The 25,187-nt window shown below is 36.4% G+C and overlaps 1 protein-coding gene across 1 annotated transcript in view; it reads right to left on the minus strand.

Annotated features, from left to right (window-relative positions):
• GABRA3 (gamma-aminobutyric acid type A receptor subunit alpha3) overlaps positions 1–24,546 on the minus strand; it is a 244,609-nt gene extending 220,063 nt beyond the window's left edge. Inside the window, exon 1 of the mRNA XM_059909922.1 lies at positions 24,444–24,546. The gene's annotated coding sequence lies outside the window, so the exon portion shown is untranslated. The remainder of the gene's footprint in view (positions 1–24,443) is intronic.
• Positions 24,547–25,187: the final 641 nt, after the last annotated feature.

A 25,187-nucleotide genomic window follows, 5' to 3' on the forward strand; every position in this document is an offset into this window, starting at 1 on the left:
AGGGGACACGGGTTCGAGGCCTGGTCTGGGAAGATCCCACATGCCACAGAGCAACTGGGCCCGTGAGCCACAACTACTGAGCCTGTGCGTCTGGAGCCTGTGCTCCGCAACAAGAGTGGCCGCGATAGTGAGAGGCCCACGCACCACGATGAAGAGTGGCCCCCGCTTGCCACAACTAGAGAGAAAGCCCTCGCACAGAAACGAAGACCCAACGCAGCCATAAATAAATAAATAAATAAAAATTTTAAAAAAAAGAGACACTTCAGAATGATAAAAGATTCTATTCACCAGAAATATACAATTCTAAATTTGTATGCAACTAATATTGCATCAAAAGATATGAGGTAAGATATGAGATGAAGAAAAACTAGACAAAACCACAATCAGAAATAGACAAATACAAGATCATAGTGGGATATTTTAATACATCTTTCTCAATAACTGATGGAATAGGAGACAAAAAAAAAACATCAGTAAGGATACACCACATCTGAATAACATTAACAAATTGAACCTAACTGGCATATGTGGAAACTATACTCAAGAACTGCAGATACATATTCTTCTCATAAACACATGGAACATTTACATGCACTGAACATATTTTAGGCCAGAGATCAGCAGGCTTTTTGTAAAGTGCTAGATAATAAATACTTTAGGCTTTGTGAGCCTCATGAGATCACCATCATATACTTTTCTTTTTTAACCACCTCTTAAATATGTAAAAAACATTTTTAGATTGAGGGCCATACAAAAACATTCTATAGGCAAGATTTGGCATGCAGACCATAATTTGCTGACTTCTGTTGTAGACCAAGAAGCAACTCTCAACAAATTTCAAACAGTGGAAAATTCTAGAGCATGCTCTCTGACCACAGTGCAATTAAGCAAGAAATAAATAATTGAATGACAATTAGAAAAGCTCCATCATTTGAAAATTAAGAAATACACTTAATTTTAGGTTTGGGAGGAAAGGGATTACAGGAGGAAATTTTGGGGGATATAATGTGTTCATTATGTTGATTGTTGTTTATTATCTTGATCTTGGGTATATAAGTATGTTGAAACATATCAAATTGTGCATGTGTAGTTTATTGTATACCAATTTAGCTTCAATAAAGCTGTTAAAAATGGGGGGGAAAAGAAATACACTTCTAAATAACCCTGGTTCTATGGGAAAATCACATTAAAAATTAGACAATATTTTAAACCGAATAATTGTTGAAAATAATACATACAAAAGCTTGTGGGCTACAGCTAAAGTCATGCTTAGAGGAACATTTGTGACCCTAAAAGCATATATAACAAAGAAGAAAAGTTGAAAATCACGTGCTAAGCATCATCTCATTAAGCTAAAACAAGAAAGCAAATTAAACCCAAAGAAAGCAGAAGGAATTAAATAAGACCAGAAATAAATGAAACAGAAAACAATCAAGGGGATCAACAAAACCAAACATTGTTTCCCTGAAAAGAATAATAAATTTGATAAAACTCTAGAAGAACCAATGAAGAAAAAAAGAGAAAGCACATATAAAGTGTGGAATTTAAAAAGGATATAAACTACAGATCCTACAGATACTAAAAATATATTATGAAAAAATGTATGCCATTAATTTGAAAATATAATTAAATGGTATAAATTGCTAGCAAGGTACAACTTACCAAAATGGATTCAAGTCAAATAGAAAATCAGAACAGTACACAATATTAAAGAAATTGAAACTGTAACTTAAAACTGTTTTTTTTTATTTTTGTGTAGCCATTGTTTTTTTAAACATCTTTATTGGAGTATAATTGCTTTATAATGGTGTGTTAGTTTCTGCTTTATAACAAAGTGAATCAGTTATACATATACATATGTTCCCATATCTCTTCCCTCTTGCATCTCCCTCCCTCCCACCCTCCCTATCCCACCCCTTTAGGTGGTCACAAAGCACCGAGCTGATCTCCCTGTGCTATGCAGTTGCTTGCCACTAGCTATCTATTTTACATTTGGTAGTGTATATATGTCTATGCCACTCTCTCACCCTGTCACATCTTACCCCTCCCCCTCCCCATATCCTCAAGTCCATTCTCTAGTAGGTCTGTGTCTTTATTCCCGTCTTGCCACTAGGTTCTCCATGACCTTTATTTTCCCTTAGATTCCATATATATGTGTTAGCATACTGTATTTGTTTTTCTCTTTCTGACTTACTTCACTCTGTATGACACACTCTAGGTCCATCCACCTCACTACAAATACCTCCATTTCGTTTCTTTTTATGGCTGAGTAATATTCCATTGTATATATGTGCCACATCTTCTTTATCCATTCATCCGATGATGGACACTTAGGTTGCTTCCATGTCCTGGCTATTGTAAATAGAGCTGCAATGAACATTTTGGTACATGACTCTTTTTGAATTATGGTTTTCTCAGGGTATATGCCCAGTAGTGGGATTGCTGGGTTGTATGGTAGTTCTATTTTTAGTTTTTTAAGGAACCTCCATACTGTTCTCCATAGTGGCTGTATCAATTTACATTCCCACCAACAGTGCAGGACATCATCAAGATGGCAAAGTAGGAAACCCCAGGCTCCATCTCACCACAAAGATCAACAATTAGATAGCTATCCATAAACAAAAATGACTCTGGGAGAGCTCAGGAGTCAATTTAAGAAACCAGCAACAAATAGAACAAAAATCCAGGGAATAACTGCACAAAAGGGAAGGATGAACAGCTTCATTTTATTGGCATCATCCTGTCCTCCAGGCTGGCACTACTCAGTTCCAAGAGGGAACTCCCCAGCAAGAAAGAGTTCCCCTCTGTGGAAAAGGGAGAGTGGGGCGAGTGACCATCTTCCAGTCTCTGGAGCACTGCATGAAGGACCCACTTGATTTCACCCCACCCAGACTGGCAAAGCTAAGATATATAGAGATGGCTAGGAACAAAGCTTTAGTAATCATAAAAGTAAACATAAACCCACACATATATGGTCAACAAATATTTGACAAGGAAGCTACGAATACTCAGTGGGGAAATGATAACCACATGCAGAAAAATTGAGTCACTATCTTACACCACTCCCAAAAATTAACTCAAAATGGATTGAGGATTTAAACATAAGGCCTGAAACCGATAAACTCCTAGAAAAAAAAAATAGGGAAAAAGCTCATTGACATGGGTCTTGGCAATGATTTTTTTGATATGTCACCTAAAGCACAAGCAACAAAAGCAAAAATGAGCAAGTGGTGTTCCATCAAACTAAAAAGCTTCTACACATCAAAAGAAATATTCAACAAAATTAAAAGGCAAACTTCAGAATGGGAGAAAATATTTACAAATTGTATATCTGATATGGAATTAATGTCCAAAATATATAAGGAACCCATAAAACTCAATAGCAAAAGAAAAAACATTCAAAAAAAATGGGTAGAGAACTTGAATAGACATTTCTCCAAAGAAGATAGAAAAATGGCCAAAAGGTACATGAAAAGATGCTCAACATCACTAATCATTAAGGAAATGCAAAATCAAAACCACAAGGAGTTGAGTGGCTACAGTTGGGGTAGACAAGGGGCATGAAGGAGCAGTGTGATTAAATCATGGCTTTGCCGAAAGGCAGATAGGACTAGGACTAAAACATGACCTTGAGTCCAACTAGCTGTGTGACCTTGGGAAAGAGGTGAAATCACCTCTTTACACGTGTGTTTCTGCATCTGTAAAATAACATACCTTAAAGAGTCTTTATGGGGATTACACGAGATTAAACATGTAAAACACTCAGCACATATTAGATACTCAATAAATGACAGTTATGAAGAAAACGCAAGGAGACATCAGTTCACATCTGTAAAGGTATCATCAAAAAGACAAGAGAGACAAATGCTGGCATGGATGTGGAGAAAAGTGAACTTTTGTGAACTATTAGTGAGAATGTCAATTGGTTCACCACCATGGAAAGAAGTATGAAGGTTCCTCAAAAAATTAAAATAGAACTACCATATGATCCAGCAATCTCACTTCTGCATATATATCCAATGGAATGAAATTACTCTCGAAGAGATAACTGCACTTCCATGTTCATTTGCAGCATTAGTCACAATAGCCAAGATATGGAAACTACCTAAGTATCCATCAACAGATGAAGTGATAAAGAATATATGGTATATACATAAAATGGGATATTATTCAGCCACAAAAAATGAAGGAAATTCTTCCATTGGTGACAACATGAGCAGACCTTGAGGGCATCATGCTGAGTAAAATAAGTCAGACAAAGACAAATGCTATATGATAGGATTTATATGTGTAATCTAAATCATTGCACTAATAGAAACAGAGAGTGGAATTGTGGTTTGGCTGGGACTAAAGGCAGGGTAATTGGGGAGATGTTGGTCAAAGGGTACAAAGTTTCAGTTATAATATGGATAAGTTTTGGGATCTAAGGTACAGCATGGTGACTATAGTTAACAAGTTGCTATGAAAGGAGAGCTTTAATATTCTCACCATAGTAACAACAACAACAACAAAATGGTGATTTTGTGAGGTGAAGGATGTGTTAACTAATATTATTCTGGAAAACATTTCACAATATGTACATGTATAAAACCATCGCATTGTACACCTTAAATTTACAAAATAATATATGTTAATTATATCTCAATTTTTTAAAAAGAACTTTAAAAAAGGTTGACAACAGAGACAAGAATATACACTGGAGAAAAGACAGTCTCTTCAATAAGTGGTACTGAGAAAACTGGACAGCTACATGTAAAAGAATGAAATTAGAACATTCTCTAACACCATTTGCAAAAATAAACTCAAAATGGATTGAAGACCTAAAAGTAAGACCAGATACTATAAAACTCCTAGAGGAAAAAATAGGCAGAACACTCTGACATAAATGGCAGCAATATTTTTTTGGATCCACCTCCTAGAGTAATGGAAACCTACAGAACAGGAGAAAATATTTGCAAACAATGCAACCAATTCATACCAATTCTTCTCAAACTCTTCCAAAAGACTGAAGAGAAAGGAACACGCCCAAAGATATTCTATGAAGCCACCATCACCCTGATACCAAAACCAGACAAAGACACTACCAAAAAAGAAAATTGCAGGCCAATATCTTTGATGAACATAGATACAAAAATTGTCAGCAAAATATTAGCAAATTGAATCCAACAATACATAAAAATATCATACACCTTGATCAAGTTGGATGCATTTCAGGGTCACAAGGATGGTTCAACATACACAAATCAATCAATGTGATATGCCACATCAACAAAAGAAAAGACAAAAAACACACGATCATCTCAATAGATGCAGAAAGAGCATCTGATAAAATTCAACATCCATTCATGATAAAAACTCTCACCAAAATGGGTATAGAGGAAACATATCTCAACATAATAAAAGCCATTTATGACAAGCCCACAGTCAGTATAACACTCAACAGTGATAAGCTGAGACTTCCCACTAAATTCTGGAACAAAACAAGGATGCCCACTCTCACCACTTCTATTCAACATAGTACTGGAAGTCCTAGTCACAGCAATCAGACAAGAAAAATAAATAAATGGTATCCAAATTGAAAGAGAAGAGGTAAAATTGTCATTGTATGCAGATGGCATGATATCCTATATAGAAAACCCTAAAGACCCCACATAAAAACTATTAGAACTAATAAATGAATTCAGCAAGGTAGCAGGATAAAAGATCAATATATAGAAATCTGTTGCATTTATTTACACAAACAATCAAATATCAGAAAGAGAAAGTAAAAAACGATCCCATTTAAAATCGTGTCAAAAAAATACCTAGGAATAAACCTAACAAAGGATGTGAAAGACCTATACACTGAGAACTATAAAACAGAGAAAGGAAATTGGAGATGATACAAAGAAATGGAAAGACATCCCATGTTCTTAGATTGGAAGAATTAATATTGTTTAAATGGCCATACTACCCAAAGCAATCTACAGATTTAATGTGATCCCTATCAAATTACCCATGGTATTTTTCACAGAGTTAGAACAAATAATCATAAAATTTATATGGAAACACAAAAGACTCAGAATTGCCAAAGCAATTCTGAGGGAAAAGAACAAAGTGGGAGGTGTAACCCTCCCAGACTTTAGAGAATACTACAAAGCTACAGTAACCAAAATAGCATGGTATTGGTGCAAAAACAGACACATAGATCAATGGAACAGAATAGAAAGCCCAGACATAAACCCACATACCTACAGTCAATTAATCTTCAACAAAGGAGGCAAGAATATATGATGGAGAAAAGATAGTCTCTTCAGCAAGTGGTGTTGGGAAAGCTGGACAGCTGCATGTAAATCTATGTAGTTAGGATACTCCCTTACACCATAACAAAGATAAACTCAAAATGGCTTAAAGACTTAAATATAAGACATGATACCATAAAACTTCTTGAAGAGAACATAGGCAAAATGTTCTTGGGCATAAATCGTAGCAATGTTTTCTTAGATCAGTCTCCCAAGGCAAAAGAAATAAAAGCAAAAATAAACAAATGGGAGCTAATCAAACTTATAAGCTTTTGCAGAGCAAAAGAGACCAGAAAGAAAATGAAAAGACAATCTATGGATTGGGAGAAAATATTTGCAAATGATGAGACCAACAAGGGCTTCATTTCCAAAATATACAGACAGTTATACAACTCAATATCAAAAAAAAACAAACAACCCAATCAAAAATTGGGCAGAAGACCTAAATAGACATTTCTCCAAAGAAGACATACAGATGGCTAATAGGCACATGAAAAGATGTTCCACATTGCTTCTTATTAGAGAAATGCAAATCAAAACTACAATGAGGTATCACCTCACATGGGTCAGAATGTGTGGCCATCATCAAAAAGTCTGCAAAGAATAAATGCTAGAGAGAGTGTAGAGAAAAGGGATCTTCCTACACTGATGGTGGGAATGTAAATCAGTGCAGCCACTATGAAACAGTATGGAGGGTCCTTATAAACTAAAAATAGAGCTACCTTTTGATTCTGCAATCCCACTCCTGGGCATATATCCAGAGAAAACTCCAATTCAAAAAGATACATGCACCCCAGTGTTCATAGCCACACTATTTACAATAGCCAAGACATGGAAGCAACCTAAATTTCCATCAACAGATGAATAGATAAAGAAGATGTGGTATATATACACAATGGAATACCACTCAGCCATAAAAAAGAATGAAATAATGCCATTTGCAGAAACATGGATGAACCTAGAGATTATCATACTAAGTGAAATAAGTCAGACAGAGAAAGACAAATATCATATGATATCACTTACATGTGGAATCTAAAATATTGATACAAATGAACTTATCTACAAAACAGAAACAGACTAACAGAGATAGAAAACAAAGTATGGTTACCAAAGGGGAAAGGGGAGGGGGAGGGATAAGTTAGGCATATGGGATTGACAGATACACACCACTACATATAAAACGGATAAACAACAAGGATTTACTGTATAGTACATGGAACTATATTCAGTATCTTTTAATAAACTATAATGGAAAAAATCTGAAGCTGTACAACTGAAACTAACACAGTATTGTAAATCAACTAGTTAAATAAATACTTAAAAAGTTGAAAAATGTGTCATTTATAATACCATAAAAGTATAATACTTAGAATAAAGTTAACAAAATATATTCAAACCTATATAATGAAAACTACAAAAACAAACTTTACCTTGCTCCAAAGACAAAAATCATCTAAACATGCATCAAAGACATAAATCAAAGAACTAAAACTATAAAATTCTGGAAGAAAACAAATGAGAGGATGATTATGAACCTAGTTAAGGCAAAGACTTCTCAGAATACAAAAAGTCAAAGTCATATAGAAAGGTCATGTAGAAAGTAAAAAGACAAGTCACATAATGGGAGAAAATATTTTCAGAACACATATTTTAAAGGATTGTCATATATATATGTGTGTGTGTGTGTATGTATGTATATATATATATATATATATATATATATATATATATATATATATATATATCATACAACTCAATAATAGGAGTATAAACATCCCAATTTTAAATTGGGCAAATAATTTGAATGGACATTTCTCCAAAGAAGATATAGAGATGGCCAATAAGCATATGCAAAGGTGTTCTGTATCATTAGTCATAGGGTTCTGCAAATTAAACCACAATGAGCTACCACTACACACTCACTAGAATGGCTAAAATTAAAAGACTGATGAAGCAAGATATAAAGTTAATATACAAAAGTCAATTCCTTATATACCAGCAATGAAGAATTGAAATTTGAAATTAAAAACAGCACTATTTACATTAATACCAAAAGATGAAATAGGTATAAAATTTTTTAAAAATACATATAAGATCTATATGAGGAAACCACAAAACTTTGATGAAAGAAATCAAAGAAGATCTAAATAAATGGAGAGATATTACATGTTCATGGATAGGAAGATATAATATTGTTAAGTTCAGTTCAGTTCTTGCCAACTTGATCTATAGATTTGGCACAATCCCAATCAAAATCCCAGCAAGTTATTTTGTGGATATCAACAATCTAATTCTAAAGTTTATGTGGAAAGGCAAAAGGCCCAGAATAGTCAAGCAATACTGAAGAAGAGGAATACTGAAGAGGAATACAATCAAAGGACTGACTCAACACAATGGCAAGAATTACTATAAAGCTATAGTAATCAAGAGAATCTGGTATTGGTGAGAGAATACACAAATAGATCAATGGAGAAGAATAGAGAGTCCAGAAATAGATTCACAAATATAGTCAACTGATCTCTGACAAATGAGCAAAGGCAATTCACTGGAAAAAGAATACTCTTTTCAATAAATGGTGCTGGGCAACTTGATATCCACAAACACAAAAATGAATCTAGACCCAGACTTTACACCTTTCATAAAAATTAATTCAAAATGGATCACAGACATAAATGTAAAATTTCTAGAAGATAACATAGGAGAAAATCTAGGTGACCTTTGTTTTGGTGATGAGTTTTTAGATTTAATACCAAAAGCATGATCCATGAAAGGAAAAATGATAAATTGGATTTCATTAAAATAAAAAATGTTTGCTTTGAGAAAGGCACTGTTAAGAGAATGAAAACACAAGACATTGACTGGGAGAAAATGTTGGTAAAACACATATATGATAAAGAATTTGTATCCAAAATATTCTAAGAACTCTTAAAATTCAAAAATAAGAAATCAAACAACCCAGTTATAAATAGGCAAAAGATCTGAACAGACACCTCAGCGAAGAATATATATGAATGGCAAATAAGCATATGAAAAGATATTTAACTCATATGTCACTAGGGAACTGCAAAGTAAAACAATGAGATACCACTACAAAACTATTAGAGCAGCTAAACAAAACACTGACAACATCAACTGCTGATGAAAATATGGAGTGACAGGAACTCTCATTCATTGCTGGTGGGAATGCAAAATGGTGCAGCCACTTTGGAAGACAGTTTGGCAGTTTCCTACAAAGCTAAACAGTCTTACCATGTGATCCAACAGTTGTGCCCCTTAGTATTTACCCAAATGAGCTGAAAACATATCTGCACAAAAACCTACACACAGATGTTTATAGCAGCTTCATTCATAACTGCCAAAACTTGGAAGCAACCACAATGTCCTTCTATGGTAAATGGGAAAAAAAGACTGTGGTACATCTGGACAATGGAATATTATTTTTCAATAAAGAGAAATGAGCTATAAAGCCTTGAAAATACATGGAAGATCCTTAAATACGCATTGCTAAGTGAAAGAAGCCAGTATGAAAAGGCTATATACTATAAGATTCCAACTATATCACATTCTGGAAAAGGCAATGCTATAGAGACAGTAAAAAGATCAGTGGTTGCCAGGGGTTCAGGAGACAGGGAGGGATGAATAGGCGGAACAGAGAGGATATTTAGGGCAGTGAGATGTTCTGTATGATACTATAATACATGACATATATTTGTCAAAATTCATATGACTAAGGAACACAAAGAATGAACCCAAATTCAAACTATGGACTTCAGTTAATGATTATATCAATGTCAGTTCATCAACTGTAACAAATGTACCACATTAATGCAAGATGTTAGTAAAAAGGGAAAGTGAGGGGGGTATAAAGTAACCCTCCATAGTTTTTCTTTAGTTTTTTCATAAACCTAAAACTTTTCTAAAAGTAAAGTTTATTAAATAAAAAAGACTGAAAATGCCAAGTGTTGGTGGGGATGTTGAGCAACTAGGACTCTCTAGTGGGAATACAAAGTAGTATAGCTACTTTGAAGAACAGTTTGACAGTTTATTATAAATTCAGACATTCAATTCCTATATAACCCAGAAATTCCCACCATAGGGAATTTAAATGTAAATATATGTACAAACAAAAAATTGTACAAGAACATTTACAACAGCATTACTTATCATAGCCAAAATGTAGAAAAAACCCAAATGTCCATCAACTAGTGAATGGGTACACGACTCAACAATAATAAGGAACAAACTGCTAAGGAATGAAGAAAACAATAGCAAAGATCAATAAAACTAAAAGCTGGTTCTTTGAGAAGATAAACAAAATTGATAACCCATTAGCCAGACTCATCAAGAAAAAAAGGGAGAAGACTCAAATCAATAGAATTAGAAATGAAAAAGGAGAAGTAACAACTGACACTGCAGAAATACAGAGGATCATGAGAGAGTACTACAAGAAACTATATGCCAATAAAATGGACAACTTGGAAGAAATGGACAAATTCTTACAAATACACAAACTTCCAAGACTGAACCAGGAAGAAAGAGAAAATATAAACAGACCAATCACAGGCACTGAAATTGAGACTGTGATTAAAAATCTTCCAACAAACAAAAGCCCAGGACCAGATGGCTTCTCAGTCGAATTCTATCAAACATTTAGAGAAGAGCTAACACCTATCCTTCTCAAGGTCTTCCAAAATATAGCAAAGGGAGGAACACTCCCAAATTCATTCTATGAGGCCACCATCACCCTGATACCAAAACCAGACAAAGATGTCACAAAGAAAGAAAACTACAGGCCAATATCACTGATGAACATAGATGCAAAAATCCTCAACAAATTAGCAAACAGAATCCAACAGCACATTAAAAGGATCATACACCATGATCAAGTGGGGTTTATCCCAGGAATGCAAGGATTCTTCAATATATGAAAATCGAACAATGTGATACACCATATTAACAAACTGAAGAATAAAAACCATATGATCATCTCAATAGATGCAGAAAATCTTTCGACAAAATTCAACACCCATTTATGATAAAAACCCTCCAGAAAGTAGGCATAGAGGGAACTTATCTCAACATAATAAAGGCCATATATGACAAACCCACAGCCAACATCATTCTCAATGGAGAAAAACTAAAACCATTTCCACTAAGATAAGGAAGAAGACAAGGTTGCCCACTTTCACCACTATTATTCAACATAGTTTTGGAAGTTATAGCCACAGCAATCAGAGAAGAAAAAGAAATAAAAGGAATCCAAATCAGAAAAGAAGAAGTAAAGCTGTCACTGTTTGCAGATGACATGATACTATACATAGAGAATCCTAAAGATGCTACCAGAAAACTACTAGAGCTAATCAACGAATTTGGTAAAGTAGCAGGATACAAAAGTAATGCACAGAAATCTCTTTCATTCCTATACACTAATGATGAAAAATCTGAAAGTGAAATTAAGAAAACACTCCCATTTAACTTTGCAACAAAAAGAATAAAATACCTAGGAATAAACCTACCTAAGGAGACAAAAGACCTGTATGCAGAAAACTATAGGATATTGATGAAAGAAATTAAAGATGATACAAACAGATGGAGCGATATATGATGTTCTTGGATTGGAAGAATCAAAACTGTGAAAATGACTATACTACCCAAAGCAATCTACAGATTCAATGCAATCCCTACCAAACTATCAATGGCATTTTTAACAGAACTAGAACAAAAAATTTCACCATTTGTATGGAAAAACAAAAGACCCCAAGTAACCAAAGCAAACTTGAGAAACAAAAATGGAGCTGGAGGAATCAGGCTCCCGGACTTCAGACTCTACTACAAAGCTACAGTAATCAATACAGTATGGTACTGGCACAAAAACAGAAATATAGATCAATGGAACAGGATAGAAAGCCCAGAGATAAACCTACGCACATATGGTCACCTTATCTTTCATAAAGGAGGCAAGAATATACAATGGAGGAAAGACAGCCTCTTCAATAAATGGTGCTGGGAAAACTAGACAGCTACATGTAAAAGAATGAAATTAGAACACTCCCTAAAACCATACACAAAAGTAAACTCAAAATGGATTAAAGACCTAAATGTAAGGCCAGACACTATCAAACTCTTAGAGGAAAACATAGGCAGAGCACTCTATGACATAAATCACAGCAAGATCCTTTTTGACCCACCTCCTAGAGAAATGGAAATAAAAACAAAAATAAACAAATGGGACCCAATGAAACTTAAAAGCTTTTGCACAGCAAAGGAAACCATAAACAAAATGAAAAGAGAACCCTCGGAATGGCAGAAAATATTTGCAAATGAAGCAACTGAGAAAGGATTAACCTCCAAAATTTACAAGCAGCTAATGCAACTGAATATCAAAAAAGCAAACCACCCAATCTAAAAATGGGCAGAAGACCTAAATAGACATTTCTCCAAAGAAGATATACAGATTGCCAACAAACACATAAAAGAATGCTCAACATCACTAATCATTAGAGAAATGCAAATCAAAACTGGAATGAGGTATCACCTCACACCAGTCAGAATGGCCATCATCAAAAAATCTAGAAACAATAAATGCTGGAGAGGGTGTGGAGAAAAGGGAAGCCTCTTGCACTGTTGGTGGGAATGTAAATTGATACAGTCACTATGGAGAACAGTATGGATGTTCCTTAAAAAACTAAAAATAGAACTACCATATGACCCAGCAATCCCACTACTGGGCATATACCCTGAGAACACCATAATTTAAAAAGAGTTTTGTACCACAATGTTCATTGCAGCTCTATTTACAATAGCCAGGACATGGAAGCAACCTAAGTGCCCATTGATAGATGAATGGATAAAGAAGATGTGGCTCATATATACAACGGAATATTACTCAGCCATAAAAAGAAATGAAATTGAGTTATTTGTAGTGAGGTGGATGGACCTAAAGTGTGTCATACAGAGTGAAGTAAGTCAGAAAGAGAAAAACAAATACCGTACGCTAACACATATATATGGAATCTAAATTTTAAAAAAATGGGGCTTCCCTGGTGGCGCAGTGGTTGAGAATCTGCCTGCCAATGCAGGGGACACGGGTTTGAGCCCTGGTCTGGGAAGATCCCACATGCCACGGAGCAACTGGGCCCGTGAGCCACAATTACTGAGCCTGCACGTCTGGAGCCTGTGCTCCGCAACAAGAGAGGCCGCGATGGTGAGAGGCCCACGCACCGCGATGAAGAGTGGTCCCCACTTGCCGCAACTAGAGAAAGCCTTCGCACAGAAACGAAGACTCAACACAGTCATAAATAAAAATAAATTCTTAAAAAAAAAAAATGGTTCTGAAGAACCTCGGAGCAGGACAGGAATAAAGATGCAGATGTAGAGAATGGACTTGAGGACACGGGGAGGGGGAAGGGTAAGCTGGGATAAAGTGAGAGAGTGTCATGGACTTATATATACTGCCAAATGTAAAATAGCTAGTGGGAAGCAGCCGCGTAGCACAGGGAGATCAGCTTGGTGCTTTGTGACCACCAGAGGGGTGGGATAGGGAGGATGGGAGGGAGACGCAAGAGAGAGGAGATATGGGGATACATGTATATGTATAGCTGATTCACTTTGTTATAAAGCAGAAACTAACACACCATTGTAAAGGAATTATACTCCAATAAAGATGTTTAAAAAAAAGAACAAACTGCTGATACATACAATAACATGGATGAAATTAAAAACATGCGCTAAGTGAAAGAAGCCAGATACAAAAGACTACATACTATATGATTCCATTTATATGATATTATAGAAGAAGCAAAACTATAAAGACAGATCAAAGTTTTTCCAGGGTTGTAGGTGGTGGGAGATAATTGCCTGCAAATGGGCACAACTGAGCCTTTTGACGTGAGGGAAATTTTCTGTGTCTTTATTGTGGTGGTGGTCATGCTTAAATGATCATACACATTTGTCAAATTTCTTTGAATTGTATACTTTCAAGGGTAAATTTTATTTCATGTGAAGTATGTCTTAATAAATCTGAGTAGAAAAATTAAAGGTGCCTGAGACTATATCTTATATGTAAGAGTATTTGTAATTACAAATCTCTATCAAAGATTATAAAAATAGACTTTAAATAATACTAGGATACAATATTCATAAATAGTAAATCTCTTTATCAAAAAGATGTCAATTCTTTTCCAAATCATTCTACATATTCAATAAAATTTCAAGAAAAATCAGCATGATTTTATTGGAGTTTGAATATCTTATTTTAAAAATTAAGTTAAAGGGACCAAAGGGCCAAAAATAAGACAATTCAGAAAGAACATGAAAAGTGGTGTGGGTGTGGGTAACTGCAGAGAGTGAAAAATAACTTGACCTTACAAATATCAACATTGATTATAAAGCATTCATAATTAAAACAGCACAACTGTAGACAAATGGATTAATGGAGCATGCAGACAGCCTAGAAATAGATACAAGTATCTATGGAAATTAGTTATATGATGGATTCTGCATTCTAAACCAGTTGTGTATAAATTATATTGAAACAAATGGTATTTTACATAGAAAAAAATCAACCCATATTTCACATCACATGTAAAAGTAAAATCCAGATGGTTTTAAAAAGTAAGTGTAAAGCACATTTTTTTTAATTTTAAAGAACATTTGGAGAAAATCTTTTTTAATCATGGGATAAGAAAATATGACACAAAAATCACAATTCGTGAAGGAAAAGATTGATAAATTTATAATGAAAATCTAAAACTTCTATATTATAAAGGCCCCCATAAACAAAATAGAAAGCCAAGGTGACATACTAGAGGCAGATATATGCAACATATAAAACTGACAAATAATTAGTATTCAGAATATATAAGAATTCTTACAAATCAGTTAGTAAAAAGCAACCAAACAGAAAAATAAGCAAATGTGGGTGGCTCTGCATGTTATGTTTTGGAAGGATGTAGAATGAAATGAAGCTGGGCCTAGACTCAAAGGGAAGATAAAGTTTATCTATAATGTTTTATTTATTTCATTATTTCATTAAGACATATCTGAAGCAGAAATGACAAAATGCTGACACTTGTTCATTCTGAGCAGTGTATATGTGGTTATTTGCTCATTGTTCTAGATACTTCTCTGAGTTTCCTTGTAAATATTTTAAATTCTTCAAAATTAAAAAATAAAAGAAAATAAACATGTAAATAAAATTTATAATAATAAATTTGAGCAAAGTGAAGAAATAAGTTAAAATTATAAATAGCATCTTCCCTGTATACCAGCCATAATCAATTAGCAGAAATAATGATAGAGAGATCCCCTTCACAAAATTAAAAGCATAAAATAAATGTTACTGCTATTATACACTCTATACAGTTAGACAAATTGAGGCTTAGAGACCGCACAGTAAGTAGGACTGAGGTAATAAAAATTGCAACTGCAATAAGATTTAAACTTTGCAACTAGGACAAGAAGAGACAAACTAGAAGAAAAAAACAGGTAAAACCCAAAGAGAACCTACTATATATAACAATTTGTATATATTAAATGTGGCATCACACAACGGTGGGAAAGAATGATTTATTAAATATTTGGTATTGTGAAACAGTTGAAGAGGAAAACAATTTAGAAAATTACCTCACACCACAATAAATTCCAGGGGGATTAAACAATTAAATATAAGCAATAAAAATGAAAACACAATCCATTTAAGCACTTATTCCCTTTTGGATGAGGAAAAACTTCTTAAACATTAACTTATCAGAAACAATTACAAATGAGAGAGAGAGACATAAATAATTACATAAAAGTTAATTTGTGCATAAAAGTTAATTTAAAACACAAACTTGGAAAATATATTCCACATATACCACAGAAGAAAGGTCTAATGTCTACTAAATGTATACACTGTCCACACAAATGAATAAGAAACACTTAAGTTCTCAAAAGAAAAATGTACACAGGTCATGAATATATGTTCATAGGAAGGAAACAAAGTGACCAAGAAACACAAGAAAGTATCCATGCTCACTATAATAAAAGAAACATATTAAAATTATAAGATACCATTTTGACTCTGTCTGATAGGCAAAGATTTTTAAAGAATAATAATACCCAGTACTGGCATAGGGTTACTAGCAGAAATTGGCCATTTTATACAGTGGGACAACTTCACACATATATCAAGAACCTTTAAAAATTTAACATCCTTAGGCACAGTAATGCCCGTTATAAAAACCCGTCTTAAGAAAATCATCCATTCAACAAGTATTTAGTAAGAATCTACAATGTGTCAGACATTGTTCTAGGTACTGGGAGATACAACAATACACAAAAGAGAAAAAAAGAATCCCTGTACTTGAAGGGCTGACATTTTAAAACAAGGATTAAGATAGTAAATAAATAAAATATGTAGTTTGTTAGGTGATGATACAGACCAGAGAGAAAAAATAAGGCAAGAAAAGAAAATAGTAAGTTTTAAGGGAGAAGGGTTTGCATTTTTATGTACAGTTGTTATAGAAGACCACGCAGAGGTGACATTGAATAAAGACCTGAATGAGGTGAGGTTCAAAGAACCAAAGATTTATGTAGAAAGGTATACATTGCAGGGCTATTCACAATAACTTACAATTGAAAATAATTTAAATGACCAATATGGGATCTGTTAAATAGTTTTGGTATAAATTGTACAACTGAAAATTATGTACAGTAGCTGTTAAAAATTGTTTGAAGGCTGTTGAATCACATGCAGAAATGTTCACATTATGATACCAATGGAGAAGCCACATATAAAATAGTACATTTAAGGTACGATCCCAATTATGTAAACATGGAAACATCTGGAAGGAGGTAGAGCAAGTTATCTTTGGGCTAGGTATTCAGAGGTGATTTGTGTTAATTTCTCTCCATTTTCCAAATTTTCTATTATGAGGCTGTTTTATTATTATATCCAGAAAAAAAGCAGTTTAAGGGTAGATATTACAGACTTAAGGTAGATTAATAAATGTGCAAAATGTTTTTAATGGTGGTGCTGGTCAGCCATGCCTTGAGTACTGGGTCCAGATTTGGATATTATGTATTAAGGGTGATACTGAAAATTGAAGTATCTCATATAGAAAATACTCAAAATATATGTCATATGAGCTCCTCTTGTACTATTTTAAAAAGTTATTTTATGCTATGATCACTTACATAATTCCATCCCCATCCACCTCCCCTTCCCTTCAAAAAATCTATGTAATACTTGATTTCTTTTAAGAAATCATTTTTAAAGAGAAAAAGCACCCTTCAAAATACACATCCTGGAGGTTTTTATTCTTCCTTCTGTGTATGGTGAGGAGACATACTGTGTACAAACATCAATACTTTAAAAATCATGTTTGAAATATAAAAAATGTTTTTCTATTACCAACCGATATTTCCCTTCACCATATATGTTGCCCCTAGGAAGAGACTGCCTGGACCATTACATTTAAGAACATGAGATAATCACCTTGCCTCTATTTCACAGTATCCTGTACCATTTTTTTTTTCAGTGCTCTTAGTTTATTTCAAATCAGCAATAGTGGAAATATCATCCAATACCCAGATTTACTACAGATTTTAGAATACAGTCATTTCTTTCCTTAACTATCAGGACAGTCATGATTTCAGCAATCTCATGAATGGAACAAGGAAAGGGCCTTCCTGTGAACTCTTCCAAACCATGTGAATTATTCCACCAAAATTAGCAACCTTCCGAATTCCATATAAAATCCTTAGTGTTGTTTAAATAAGTGACTGAGCCTGAACTACCTACACAGGACCATGAGAATGTAGTATAGAATAGAGCATGAATCATAGAAACTTACAGCTGGGAGGGTCTTTATAAATCATCCAGGTCTAATCCAACCCTCCTCATTTTACAGTTATGAAAACTGAGACCCAAACAAGACAAGTGATTTGTCGCAAGAACCTAAGTCAGCATCCATGCCAGGGCTAGAATCTAGACTAGGCTATCCGAAATCCTATTTTAAGAGAGATCTTTAATATCTAATTCTTCATAATTTTTTTTCTTATCAAGTGCCTCTTTCTCTAATTTGTTGAATGGGGAAAGTTGGGGGATCTGGGAAGAGTACCAGCTCATTGAGAGTTTCAGTTAAGCAACATGACATACAACCTTTCCTTACAGCACTATCATCTGTTGAACATCTGCAAAAGGGATATGCATCACCCAATATTAACTGTTAGTAAGCACTGTGAGCATCAAAGTGGGGGAGGACTGTTAGTACTGGGTGTCATTTTTCAGTACTCAACTTTGGTGAAAAGTCTAACAATGTTGACCACACCTTCATTCTTAAAGCAGTACATTTTCCTCTACACACTAATTGCAATTTATAATTATATAGCTCAACAGTTTGTAGAATAATATCTATCTCCACATCTAAACCATGAGCCCCAAGGAGACAACGACCATGTCTATTTTGCTCACTATTATATGCTCCATGTTTAGTCAATCATATGTATATACTAAATATTTGTCCAATCAATGAATGAGGCCTCTCCTCTCTTGGCTATTTCATAATACTGTAGTCTCCTAATTTTCCTTCCACGTCTGACCTCTCCTCCTTTGTAGCCTTCACACAAGCTCATCTTTGTTTTCCTATATCCTAAAGAGAAGCATTCCCCAAAGAAGAAATTCTTAGACTCCTTCTTTCTACTTCAAGTACTGCTTCTTTACCAATGACTCTCAAATCACTCTCTCCAGCTAACTTCTTTCCAGAGCTCCAATCCCATATTTTTTTCCAACTGTACCCAGTACCTCTTGGCAGGCTATAGCAGTAGCATTACCTGCGTGACCTCAGTCAAATCGAGTCACTCCACCTCCCAGGATGTTTGCTCATACATAAAATGAGGGTGTTGCCTCTCCACTACATATAGAGCATGGTCCTAATTTTCCAAGCTAGCATTCAATATTATTTATAGTCAAGCCCTCCAACTATCTCACAAAACATTTATTACATACTTACCATTCTCCAATGCAACTGAACTAACTGTTCCCAATACATGCCTTCTGCTTTTCTGGACTCTGCCTAGAACACCTTTCCCATCCCCCAAACTCTTGCTTAGCTGGAAGCCCTTTCCCTCTCTTTTATGAGTGTGGATCTCATTCTCATAGTATTATAGTTATTTGTATATTTCTTCTCTCTCCTACTTGACTGTGCCATCTTGGAGGGCAGAAGCTATTCCTAAATAAGTCTGTATCTCCCACATTGCCTTTGGTCCATAGTGTGCACTTAATAATCTTATACTGAATGTATTCGGTTTAGGTCATATCAGTCACCCTGCTTAAAAGCCTTTAATCAGTCCCCTTGTTTCTGGAATAAAGACCAAAATCATTACAGTGTCCCATTCTAGCCACCTCAGTTTTTGTTCAATTTTCCAAATTCACTATGCTTCTCTTATCTCATGGCCCTCATGCATACTGTTCCCTTCATCTAGAAAACTGCTCCACCCCCTCCATCACCCCCAACCCACCCCCATGTCTCTACTTGGCCTTAATATTACTTCCTCAAGGAAGCTTTTCTTAAACTCCAAGCTAGATCAGATTTCCTCTGTTATATACCTTCATAGCCCTACCCCCCATACTTTTCCTTCATAACATTTATTGCTGACCAAAATAACACAGTTGTGTGATTATCTGATTTATGACCTCTTCCCCATCAAACTATAAGCTCCAAATAAGCAAGTACCATGTTTGTTTACCTCATCTTTCTAACATCTGCATGGTGCCTAACCACATCACTGAATAAATACCTGTTGAACGACTGAATTGATGAATGACTGGGTTAAAGGTAAAAACTTGGGACTTAAAACGTAAAAAATATTTTCCTGGCTTCCTATAATTCCTTTCAAAGTAAAATTGCGATGCCAGGTAGCTGTCTGGGACAGGTGAGCTTGCCTTCTATTCAACATAAGAAATTTGTAAAATAGGATGAATATTGCCCCCAAAATGCTGGAAGGAAAACAAAAGTACCTTTTTAAAAAATAAATATATGGTCCCAAAAGGCATAACTAACACCAACCGGTCTGTTCCTTTAACTTAACAAACATTTATTAAGCACCTACTCTATGCCATATACTAGGATAGTGGCTGATGTTACAATAAACCAGACTGACACAGCCCCCTACTTGCTTGGAATATATAATCTAAGAGTGGAATTTATAGAAGCTTTAAAAAAACCTTTATTACAGTCACAACATCCAAGTAATGCTACTTTGTGAGGATATTAAGTTTTCCATCAAAGGAGATACTTAACCTGAGGGTGAAAGATCATCTGGCAGGGATGATTTAGAAATTACAACTGGGCCCAATCCGGGTCTCTTAAATTAGATGGGCAGGTAGCCTAGACCAGCGTTGCTCAAAGTGTGGTCCAAGGATCAGTGCTTATTTATGAACTTTTATTACCAGGCAACAATGACTTAAGTACAGAAATTGAGAAACACACAAGTGCAGAAATTGAGAATATGTACTTAAAAATGTTGTAGCAACTCAACTTGAAAAAAAATTAATTTTATGTCTGTTGAATCTAACAATAAAATGTGAGCTTATATTTTTTATGTCTTTTATTTTTCTAGTAATTCATAGTTAATGTATTTTACTAAAGTAACCATCTGTGATGGACTGGAAAAATTTGAAAAACTGATCCTTCACCAAGATAGTTTGAAAAGCACTGGAACAGCAGGTTAAGGATTACCTGTCGGCTTGTTAAAATGCAAAACTCAGGTCCCACCCCAGACCCTCTGAATCAGAATTAACATTTTAACAAGATCCTCAGGGGATTCTTTTGCAGATTAAATTTTGAGAAGAACTGGCCTAGATGACTTCTGAAGTCCCTTAGAACCCTGAGATTTTACAATTTACTTCAGCTAGAGAATTGCAGAGCTAAGAAACCCTTGGTGATAAAGTCTACCTCATCATTTTATAGATGGAAAAGCTGAGATCCATGCAGAGAAAATCATGTGTCCAAGGTAAATGGCAATTTTTCAGAGCTAGCGATAGAACTCAACTTTCCTAATACCCAGGTCAGTTTTCCACTCTAGCACACTGCATGCTCACTTCTATTCCACCCAATCCCAGTCTGTACCATCCCCTCAGTGATGTCATTGTTTCTAAGATACTTTCTGATATAACAATTTATTCTTCTACCGTTTATATACTGTGAACCTTGAATCATGATGATTTCAAGTGTTTCCTTTATAATTGCCCCTAACCCTTTCTTCCCAAATCTTCCTACATGCCCATTATCTGGCTGCTATATGGACATTCTGGGGCTTCAGAAGAAATAGCACTGATTTCTGGTTTTTAGGAAAAGAACAGAGACCTTTTTTGTTTCCATCAGTCTACCTGATACCAGATAGCAAGCTTTTCCAAGGAAGAGAACATACAATATCAAAGCTGCTTTAGAAAACTCAGTATGACCAGTTTGTGGCTGACAAACAAGAGAATGGGATAATAGGCGATATTAATAAAAGTCTAGTCCCCAAAATGAGGCAAATGATGATCCCTTCTTTGTGGTCCCTTCAGATTCAAGCCTTGAGGGGAGAGAGACGGCTGTCTTCAACTATCTGAGGAGCTATTATTAAGAAGCAAATTTGTTCTAGATAGTCCCAAAGTACCAATGAATAGAAGTTACAGGGAGACAGATCTTGGCTTATAATGGGGATTACTTCCTGACAATCAGCATTGCTTAAATATAGAAAGAGCCATCTAATGAGCTCTCTGTCACTGCAGGGAGTTCAAATAGAAATTAGTCAATGAATTGGATGCTTAGGACAAATTCAAGAACTGGTTGGAATAAGTAAAGCTTAATAAAATTTAGGCATCCTTCCAGTTCCAAGGTTTTAGTATTCTAAAATTTTCAGAACAAGGTGACTCTAAGCTCTCAGAAAATAAGAGAAAGATCTGGTCCCACATGGAAGCAACCTAAGTGTCCATTGACAGATGAATGGATAAAGAAGATGTGGCACATATATACAATGGAATATTACTCAGCCATAAAAAGAAACGAAATTATTTGTAATGAGGTGAATGGACCTAGAGTCTGTCATACAGAGTGAAGTAAGTCAAAAAGAGAAAAACAAATACCATATGTTAACACATATATACGGAATCTAAAAAACAACGATTCTGAAGAAACTCGGGGCAGGACAGGAATAAAGACGCAGATGTAGAGAATGGACTTGAGGACACGGGGAGGGGGAAGGGTAAGCTGGGACGAAGTGAAAGAGTGGCAAGGACATACACTACCAAATGTAAAATAGATAGCTAGTGGGAAGCAGCTGCGTAGCACAGGGAGATCAGCTTAGTGCTTTGTAACCACCAAAAGGGTGTGATAGGGAGTGTGGGAGGGAGACGCAAGAGGGAGGAGATATGGGGATATATGTGTACGTATAGCTGATTCACTTTGTTATACAGCAGAAACTAACACACCACTGTAAAGCAATTATACTCCAGTAAAGATGTTAAAAAAAATAAAAAGATCTGGTCCCAAAAGAAGTCTTTTGCTGGATGTGAGATGGATGAGGCTATGACAGTGGAAAAATGAAGTCTTTCCTGGCATTCTTTTCAAAGGAAAGCAGGCTGTCCAAAGAAACCCAGCCCCTCCAGGAACCCCAGATGAGGCCTGGCTCCACTATGCCGCACTCTTAAGTTCCTGTTACTTTACACAAAGGACTCTACTACTTTCAAAAAAAATTGCCAAGCAGCACCCTTCCTACTATACTTACACTTGCCTAACATACAAGGATGCAAAATTCTCCCCAAGGAGGCAGTAGTGCTTAATGGTCAAGACCATGCATTCTGGAACCAGGTTGCCTGTGTTTTAATTCCCAGTCAGGACATTTAATTGCTTAACCTCTCTGTGCCTCAGTTTCCTCATCAGTAAACCAAGGATAACAATAGTATCTGATTCATAGGGTTAATGTAAGAATAATTCATATTAAACCCTCAGCCCAAGATCCAAAACATTCTAAGCACTCAACAACTGGTATTGTGGGTGTTATAATTAGTGCCATGGGTATGGCAGTGTTGCCAACTCACAAAAGCCCCCATCAAGCAACCGGATCTCTACCCCTGACAGTTCAGAGGGGCTATAGTACAAGAGCTTTAGCCAACCCTTGCATAGCTACAGACATCCAGAACCTGCTGACCCTCAATAAATCATACCATTCATACCAGGAATCCTGGCTCTTCACCCTGCTCTCTCTTTCTCAATCCAACAGCCACCCCTCCCCCAGTCCTCCTGCCTATGCCAGCCGCAGCCACAGTCAGAGGAGCAGCAAACTGGAAATCCAGTTCCAAACAAACCATAAGGTGTTTCTTCCCTCCCAAGGACACAGCTGGACCTAATACCACGCCTGCCAGTAGGATGGGGTGGGATATCTGAATCCCTGGTCTAGCCTGTCAGCTCAACTACCTGGAATGGGGAGAGGACAGGCAATGGGGGCTTCCCACAGAGAAGCAAGGGAAGCCTCCCAAGTTTGTGAAGGAACTCAGGCCCAACCCTACAATGAGCCTCTTAAAGGAAGGGGGGAGGTCTCAACCTGCTTTCAAAGGAAACAGTTATTTACAACTTTCTACTCACTTGCATCTGGGGGAGTTATAATAGGGAGATGGGGAAAGAGGCTGCACGGTATTCTCCTTCTTTCTCATTTCCAGCAATGAGAAGCAGCTGCAGAGAAAGAGTTAAAGGAGAAAGGAAGCTCCAGCCATTACCCCATCCCTGTGCCTAGGGCTGTCTGGGGGGTCATGACAGTGCTTTCTGCTCTGGCTAGGGGCCACTGGGTGGCTTTCTGCAGCAGCTGCCGGCCCCCCAAGCAATTTGCAAGGTCAATGTTGATCTGCTTCCAAAGAGGAACAAAACAATTCACTGACAATGAAGCAAATAGCGCATACACCACATCGCAACCCCCCTTCCTCAAATCAGGTTTTACCCCTGTGCCTCCCTGCCCAGATGCCGACTCTGGGTTTCCACCAGCCCCACTGGGGAACCCAGGATAGCATCACAGCTGCAGAGCGTGTCTCGCCTCGCTGGCCAACCCAAGGAGACTCTCAGAACGGGGGAGAGATGCTATCACTAAAGGAGACCTGAGCTTGGGGGAGGGGGAAGTACGGAAAGCTATGTTTCTTACCAAGCGCCACAGTCACTTCCCCGAAGCGAAGAGAAGAGAAGGATGAAAGAACTGAAACAAGTTGGACGTTCAGCCCTCACAGAGCTCGGCTTCCTCTTCTCTTTCTCTGGGTCTCTCTCTCTTCTCTCTCTCTCTGGTTTGCTCGCTAGCTTGCGCGCGCTCACGCTCTCGCTCTCGCTCTCTCTCTCTCTCCCTCTCCCTCTCTCCCCCTCTCCCTCCCTTCCTCTCTCTCACCCCCCCTCCCTTCCCTCTTCCCCTCCCCCTTTGCTGGTTTTGGAATCACCACTGCTTGGTGCTGAGCACGCGGCTGTGCTGGGGCTCAGAAAACAGCGCTGCAAAGGTTTGGATCTGTGGTTGTTTTAGGAAAGACTAAAGTAGTATTTTATTCTTTAAGCTATCCAGCAGAGAAATAGAGGGAAACTCGGAAAGAAGGGGAAGAGCAGAGGGAGCAAAGGGAAGGGAAAGAGAGCAAAAGGGTAAGAGCGAATAGGAGGATAAAGGAAGTATGGATTACCATAGTTGACATGTGATGCTTACTAGCTAGCTGCTCCAAGACGGAAGATGAGTGGTCTGTCTCCCTTACATCCCTTTGGGCGCGCCTTCTTAGCCCAGGCTCCAAATAAAGGTTTGACAAATCTGTCTGTTCACATACATCTCTGAGGACGATAATGAGCTAAAAAAAATTACATCAAAGAGGTTGCCATTCCCACTCCACTAAGAAGAAAGGGTTCAGCCACATTGATC

This window comes from Balaenoptera ricei, chromosome X, assembly GCF_028023285.1.
Source record: "Balaenoptera ricei isolate mBalRic1 chromosome X, mBalRic1.hap2, whole genome shotgun sequence".
Classification (NCBI taxonomy): Eukaryota; Metazoa; Chordata; class Mammalia; order Artiodactyla; family Balaenopteridae; genus Balaenoptera; species Balaenoptera ricei.